The sequence below is a fragment of the Triticum urartu genome, chromosome 7A (genome assembly GCF_056163025.1).
Source record: "Triticum urartu cultivar PI428250 chromosome 7A, HENAU_Tu73, whole genome shotgun sequence".
NCBI lineage: Eukaryota > Viridiplantae > Streptophyta > Magnoliopsida > Poales > Poaceae > Triticum > Triticum urartu.
The window spans coordinates 128,552,206-128,560,782 of NC_141879.1; the positions used below are offsets into that span (position 1 = coordinate 128,552,206).

General features: G+C 44.4%; 1 pseudogene; it reads left to right on the plus strand.

The window, feature by feature from the left end:
• Nucleotides 1-1,473: 1,473 nt before the first annotated feature.
• Nucleotides 1,474-2,397, plus strand: LOC147958493 (uncharacterized; annotated as a pseudogene).
• The last annotated feature ends 6,180 nt before the right edge of the window (nt 2,398-8,577 follow it).

Sequence of the window (8,577 nt, forward strand, 5' to 3'; positions counted from 1 at the left end):
GGCATGACTAAAGGTTACATGAGCAAAGTTACGACAGAGGAACGAACATTCTTCGTAGATCGTTGTGCACTTTCTAAACACTTTTTCTAGAGAAAAAACCGAGCTCATTTATTCATTGATGATAGAAAGTTTTTACATAGCCAGGGTGCTCTGGAAGGCAGGTATGCCGGCCTGGTAGTAGTTGAGGAGAGTTTCTAGCAATACTATGGGCATCTATGTTATCCTATCTTCGTTCATAACAAAACACTGTTTCCTAGCTCCTGTTGCATCCTGCTGATCTACTTGATGTCGATCACACTTGCTCCTCTGCTTCCTTTATCATAGCTTGACAACTTCTAACAGTCTGAAGCGACCACCGCCTTCCGCAGGTTAAGATCCCGAGCAAGACACAACGATTCCTGACAAGCCAAAGCTTCTACACACGAAGGATCGGTAATGCCCCCAAGAAAACATCTCCTTCATTAGGTTAAGATCCCGAGCAAGATACAACGATTCCTGACAAGCCAAAGCTTCTACACACGAAGGATCGGTAATGCCCCCAAGAAAACATCTCCTTCATTTCTATAAATCGCTGCCACCGAGCACCTTCCATTTACACTTGAGACCGCGCCTTCTACATTGCACTTAGAGCATCTCCAGCCGCGCCTCCAACAGGCCTCCTCAAGCCATTTTTTTTACGCCGGCGTCGAAAAAACGGCCCAGTCACGCCCCCAGGACGCCGAAAATCGCCGGTTCGACCCTTTTTTCCGCCCGGCGGTCACAGGCCGAACCCGACGCACTGGGTAGCAGTTGGGGGCTCCGGCGCAAGGGAAAGCGTGGCTGGCCCACACCGTCAGGGGAAAAGTCAAGGTATTCTTCCCCGACTCGCCTCCCACCCCCCCGCGCCCTCGGCCACCAGTAGCTATATCCCGACGCCGCCCGCCGCCCTACACCGCTAGATAGCCATTCCCCGCCGGAAAAATAGCAGTGCTTCGCCGCGGCAGCCCCTCCAACAGCAGCTGGGCGTTTCCGGCCGCGGAGGCGCGGTTTAGCGGTGGGTACACGCCCACCGAGCGCAAGGTGTTCGGCGATTTGCCTGCCTCGGCGATGGACTCGGATGACGAGGAAGCGCTCGCCGCGCTGCTGGAGGAGGAAGCCGAGGCCGGCGTCCAGGAAGAAGAGCATCTCATGGTGCTCGCCGCCCTCGCCCAGCTGATGGCGAGTAATGAAAAGCCGCGGTGAGGTGGCTCGGCGCCTAGGCGGGTGAAAGCAAAGAACCGGTATCGTCTCGAAGGCTACTGCATGCTCTACTCCGACTACTTCGCCGATGCTCCACTTCACGGCGAGAAAACATTTCGGCACCGTTATCGGATGAGCCGAAAGCTCTTCCTCAGGATTGTGAATTCCATCCGGGAGTTCGACAACTACTTCAAGTGCAAGATGGATTGCACCGGCGCTCTTGGATTCACCTCCATCCAGAAGTGCACGACAGCGATGAGGATGCTTGCATACGGAGCTCCCGGTGATTCACTCGACGACTATGGGCGCATGGCCGAGTCCACCAGTATGGAGTGTTTCTACAAGTTCTGTCGGGCAGTGGTGGCAGTGTTTGGACCGCAATACTTGAGAACACCCAATGCGGAAGACACTGCTCGGATCCTAGCACAGAATGCAGCAAGAGTATTTCCTGGGATACTTGGAAGCATCGACTACATGCATTGAAAATGAAAGAATTGCCCATTTGCTTGGCAGGGGGTGTACAAAGGCGCCAAAGGCGGTTGCAGTGTGGTGCTTGAGGCGGTGGCCACACAGGACCTCTGGATTTGGCACTCCTTCTTTGGTATGCCAGGAACTCACAATGATATCAACGTGCTGCAGTGCTCTCCTGTCTTTGCCAAGCTTGTTGAAGGTCATTCTCCTCCGGTGAACTTCGAGATCAATGGGCGGCACTACAATAAGGGGTACTATCTAGCTGATGGCATCTATCCGAGATGGTCGACATTTGTGAAGACGATCTCAAACCCTGTGCCAGGAGGCAAGAACGTTTGGTTTGCGAAGGTTCAGGAGGCTTGCAGGAAGGATGTCGAGCGGGCATTTGGTGTGCTCCAATCTCGATTTGCTGTTGTCCGGTACCCCGCTCAGACCTGGTCGAAAGATCAAATGTGGGAGATTATGACTTGTTGTGTCATCTTGCACAACATGATCATCAAGAGCGAGCAAGAAGACCCAGTGTTTGACACTGAACCATACTACAGGCAGGGTCCTCTAGCCGAAATTGATCATCAGCTACCGGCAACCTGGACTGCCTATCTCAGTATGCGTCAGGAGATCCGAGACCCATAGGTGCATCATCAACTACAGCAAGATCTGATAGAGCATCTATGGAGGCTGAAGGGCGACGCCGGGCGCGACGTGTGATGAAATATGAGTTTTATTTGTTGAACTATATAATTTGTATTGAACTATTTGTTGTTGTACTATTTTATTGAAGTATTTGATATTTTTGTGATAAAATATGTGATAAAAAAATTATGTGCATAATTGAACGTCGAACAAGGGCGAACCACGTCGAATATGGGCCTATTGTCACCCATATGGACTCTTTATTCGCCGAAATGGGGCTGAAAAGTGGACGAATTTCGGCACCTAGGACGACGACTGGGCGCGAAATCGCCCCAGCGCCGATTGCATCGCCGGCTCGCCCCCAGGGGCACTTTTTATGCGTCTTGGGGGCCGAACGGCTGAAGATGCTCTTAGCTACACCATCAGGCAGCAGTACCCATATACACCGGCGGAGCTTCGTAAGGGCAAAAGCGTGCCATAACCCGCCCAGCCGCTAAGGTAAAAATATAACTATATACGTGCAGCCCAGCACACGACAGCCTCGCTCGCATGCTGTCCCGGCCTCGTCAGGCTTCTCTCCTTCGCATCCAGCCTTGGTCGCCCTCGATCATAGGGCACGAGCTACGCGGACAGGGAGAGGTGGGACGGAGCCGAAAAGGTCCAGCTGCCGGTCGCAGCGAGTAGCAGCGCAGAGCGGTGCGGACTGAGGATGCTGGAGGGCGACCCATGCCGCGGTGGCTTGGCCATGCCCCAGGCGGCAGCTAGCAGCGACTGCGCCCAGCCGGGGGACGGCAAGTGCAGACCTAGGCGACGAGCGCTGCTGCACTAGCACATGCCACAGGCACATGCGCACCCCGCAAACTCTCATCTCCCAGGCAGTCTAATTTTCCCATAAAATGTACTAGGCTATAGCACTCTGAAATTTAGTGAATTGATAATACACATCCTAATTTGGGTATACTAGGCTAATCAACGCAAAATCGATTTGGTTTTCAAGTGAAAAAGGGATATACGTTACAGATAAGTTGAGGAAGACTTTTCAGCAGCAGCTCATTATCCTTTCCTTGGGTTGAACTTTTTCGTGTTTTTTTAGATTGGTCCGCCCAGGCTTTTCTTTGTAGCTCCGCCACTGCCCATATAGATGGAACCGAAGTTCTTGTGTGTGGTAGTTCCCTCGGCGTCTAGAGGATAAAACATCTTTCCTGCCCTTCCATATTTCGCACATAGTAATGATCGTCATGCCATATCTTTCTTCTGACAAAACGCCTTCCATCTAAAAAAATCCAATTGTTTGCATGCGGCTCCTCACACTGTCTCACTTCTTTTTTTGAAAAAGAAGGATAAAACTCCTGGACTCTTTATTAATTATTCAATAAAGATCTGATAAGAACATACATCAAGCTACCCGAAACCATCACTCACACCTACAAACTCGATAATGTGGAGTGCTCTCACTCACCATATCTAAAATCGGTGTCGTTGCCGATTCATCCACATAACGTATCGGAACCTACAGCCGGTACAACAAATCTAAAGCGTACATCACATGCACACATTTTAAAAGCCGTCATCATTATCGAACCGCCGACCCATTTTCAGGACAGAGATCCACATCATCTTTGCCAGTCTAGCCATCCGTCGACGCCCAACGACACCACCCCCCGCACGCAAACTGTTGAGCATGTTGCGGTCACCGCCGGTACACCCACACCGTCTCACTTGATCATACAACTCCTTGTCAACTAAAACCCATACACTTCTGGCCATCCAACAAAGAATGTCTCCACGATTCCTCCCTGAATCCATGGATCGTGCATGTACTCTCGACAACCTTGTTTAGATGATGAGCTACGTCTACCACGGGGTGGCTTTGATGAGCCAGCCTCGCGCAAACACCTTTACTTTTGCTGGTACTTTGTGCTTCCATAGTTTAGTCCATGCTCCTCACTTATTGGATTGGAACTTCCCAATCGTACTTCTAGCCCCGTTTCTCGCCTGTTGTGGGTATGGATTAACATGGCGTATGCAAGTCTTGCCGTAAAGTCACAATATTTCTGCCAAAAGCAAGCCCAACAATCATCTAGTTTCATTGCTGGCAATGGAATCTTAGAAATGACATCTAAATCCAACAGCATAAAATCCTCCTCCAAGGTATGCTCATTCCATGCCATCACCGCCGGGTCAATTTAACTCAGAAACCAGTTCTGGCATATTATTTGTTGTGGTGCAATGCGCCTCATCAGGCTCTTCCTCGAAAGCCAATTCTCATTCCAAATATGAGTTGAATGTCCATCCCCAATCCTCTTAATCAAGCCTTGTTTCAGAACCTCCTGGCCATCCAAAATGGACCTATGCATTGCTAATCAATTATCATAATGGGACTACATTGGGCAGTCCAAACGAAATCAGGAAACGGGAAAGGTAAGAAACGAGTTTAACGGACCACCGGGAAACCCATTGCATGTGCTCGCCATCGGAACACGTGCTATGGGACGAAACCTGGCGGCACCAACATAACTATCATACTCAACAAATTGTAAAAACCCAGACATGGGCAACTCGAAAACAAGACAAGAATGTTTTGAGCACCCAGCTGCGCTCATAAAGGGGGGAACCACGCCATCTTCAACCAAAAACCATCAGATGAGGTAGACCACCATCTTCCATCAAAGCACTACCAGTGAGACAAGCCCCAGCTACTACACAACTCAACACAACACAACACAACAAAACGATTGCTTTCAGCTGGGGGTTGAATCACCATCTTATCAGGCAGTACAAATCCTCATCAGTGCTTGAACATGATATGAATCGGCTCTTGTGCACCTTAGATCCCCGTTGCATCCCAATCCTATACATGGTTCGCTAGATCTAACATGTCGGTAGAGATTAAAACTAAGGCGATGCCATTGCAAACATAGTAAGCAACTGTGATCTATAGATACGCTCATCAAGTTCAGTTGCATTCCAAGGTATGCATCACTAGAAACCGAAGCCTATGATAGAATCTCTTGGTTATCTGATACTAGCACATACACTGCAATTTATAGAGTTGCATCAATACATGTGTTGATGCATACAGAGGTGCGTAGAGTGATTGCTACCACTATCTAAAGAACGGTTACTTCTTACCTATTTTATGTACTTCAACTTTAAGCAGGCTCTCATTCATCAGCGTATAATTTCTCTGACACTGTTGTAGATGTAGATTTTGGTACTTGCAATATCAGTTCGGATCAAAGAGTGGGGCAGTGGGCATGCTTTCATTAGCTAGTATTGTTGCTTCAATGTTCAATATATGTCCTAGTATACCCAACTAAGATTCGAGGCTTTTATATATCACTTGCATTATCTTGTGAAAAGAGCATGGACTTATATTTAGGGCCGCTTTGGATTGTAGGATTTTCATAGGAATATTGGAGGATTTAAATGCTAAGAATTTTTTTGATTGTCTTCCTAGCCTTGTTCGTCTAAGCACTTTTTGTTTAAATCTCGAGTATAAGTCTCAGCTCAACTGCCTTTTCTTTCTTTCTACTCCCTCCGTTTCTAAATATTTGTCTTTTTAGAGATTTCAAATACTATATACGGATGTATATAGACATAAGTGTAGATTTACTCATTTTGCTTCATAATATGTAGTTGAAAATCTCTAGAAAAACAAATATTTAGGAACAGAGGGAGTATAAAAGAACTCAATTGCATGTCCAGCAGTCGAGAGAACTCCAGATCATTCATGTACGCCTGCTCCACTTCCAGCCCAACCCATTCCCTTGAAGTAGCGCACGCTCGAAATCACATGGATCGAAACTTCGCCGGAAAACAAATGATGGATAGGGATCCGATCGTTTACTCTGGACTACGGTGTGTGTGTGTGTGTGTGTGTGTGTGTGTGTGTGTGTGTGTGTGTGTGTGTGTGTGTGTGTGTTTTGCGGGGGGCCTTGTGGTTTTCTAGCCAACTGGCTCACACAAACTGGCTTGCTCTGACAGCAACGAAACGTCTCGTCTCTTGTCTAATCCTCCAATTTTTTTCTAGTCCTATGGTTGTTGACAGATCGTCAGGGGCGAAGCTTATTAGTTTGGGCCTAACGAGCACGCACACAGCCAGTTTCTCTTTTTAAAATGTTTTTCTTTTGGATATTTGAGTATCAGTTGTTGTTACTTATATATATCAATCGAGAGTAAATTGGCAAGCACTTATCAGGATTTTGTAGGTAGACTTGTTAGATTAGCTTCTTGTGTGCGGTCTTGTTCAAGTAAGCTCACGATTTGTGAGATTAACCTCTTCTACCATATGAGCAGGGAACTCCAATTCGGCTACATAGGCGCCCGAACTCTTCTACCATGCGCGTGTTGTTTTTTATTTCTTTTTAAAAGTAATTCAGGATTCCAAATATTTCAAGTTCTAAATAACTGTGATTTTTGAATAACAATGTTCAAGAAATCATAAAATAATTGTGAATTCCGAAAAAAACGATCATGATTTTCTGAAAATGTTCACGCATTAAAACAATATTTGTGATTTTTAAAAAATATTCTCATATTCAAAAAATATTCATGATTTTGAAAAACGTTCGTGTATTAAAAAAATGTCCGTGAATTTGAACATAATTTTGTGAATTCAAATAATATTCCTCTTTTTAAAATTTTCATAAAAAATTCAAAATGTTCGTGAATTTAAAAAAACAATCCCAGAAAGTAAATAAAAAAGCATCAGTTCAAAAAATATTCGCTGATTAATAAACTGTTCATGAATTTGAAAAATGTTCACACATTTCATAAAAAGATGTTCATGAATTTCAAAATTTGTTCCAAAATTTCAAAAAATATCCACTGACTCAAAAAATGTGGACGAGTTTCAATAAATGTTTACAATTTCAAACTAGTCCACAAATTGAAAGAAGTTCATCATTTAAAATATGTTCATGAATTTGTAAAAAATGGTCACAAATTAGAAAATGTTCATAAAATTCGGAAAATATTCATGATTAAAAAATATTCATAAATTTGAAATGTGTTCGCAAAAATGAGAAAGAAAATTAAAAGAAAGTATAAAAAATAAAAAAGAAAGGAAATTAAGAAAAGAAAGTGAAAAACAGAAAAGAAGAACAAAAGAAAAAACGTAAAATAAAAATAAAAATAGGTTCAGGGAAGGTTCTAGAACCTTCCCAAAATCGGTGGGGAATAAAGCCTAAATGGGCTGGACCAAAAATTGGCTGGGGCGTTGGAAGGGTGCGCGCTAGGTCGCTCGCGCGACCTACGCGCCAAATAGGGATCGCCATATTAGCAAAGCTTTGATGTTCTTCATGGGCCACCTGCTGGGCTAGACAAGTGGCACCAGCCACCCAACCTCTCCTTTCGAATTTTGCCTGTGCGTTGCAATGGGAAATTGTTTCTAGCGTGTATTAAAACTTATATAATAAAGATATGCACTTCAAAGTACGGTAAACTGCGTCATTCAAGTAAAAGTGTAATTTTGAATTCCAAGTGTTGTAATTTATTAATTATTTCAGTTAGCAAGTATTTCCTCTGTAAACAAATATAAGACCTTTTAGATCACTAACTGTGGAGGGACTACTTGATAGAGAATAAAACCTACCAGCGCATGGATCTAACAACTTGTTGATGTGCATCTAGTCATCTACTATCTGTATCATCAAAGAAAGATAACTTCTAAAATTACAAACAATTTCTATAAGGCATGTATAAAAATTACACGAGCATTAAAAAATGTACACATCTTAATAAGATTACAAAAAAAGCATGAAAACTCTTTAAATTACATAATTATATTTTCCAAAAGGAACAAACACTTTTGAAATATTTATGAATATGTTTTGCTAATACATCAACAATTTTCCTTTTGTTAAACTAATTTTATAAGAGCATTGAAATGTATAAGTGATGTAAAATCAGGACCATGCGATAATAGAGCTGAATGGATTAAATAGATGATTAACTGATATTCATATGGTCAATGAAACCTTGAACAGTGGTAACTATGATTTTGACGCAGGCGAGGCTATCCAATTGACTAAGTGAGTGAGACGTGTTCGTGGCGGTGGAGACGCCGGAGACGATGTTCCAGCGGCGGTCGTATCCTTCCATGATATTTGCCACATCTTTAGATTGCCAAAGCGGATCCAATCATAGAAGCAGCCACAACCATCCATGATATTGTCCTCCATATGGATGGTGCTGGAGCAGATAAGCGCAGAGCCCGTCTAGAATGAAATGGCCTCCACTGATTGACCCTGC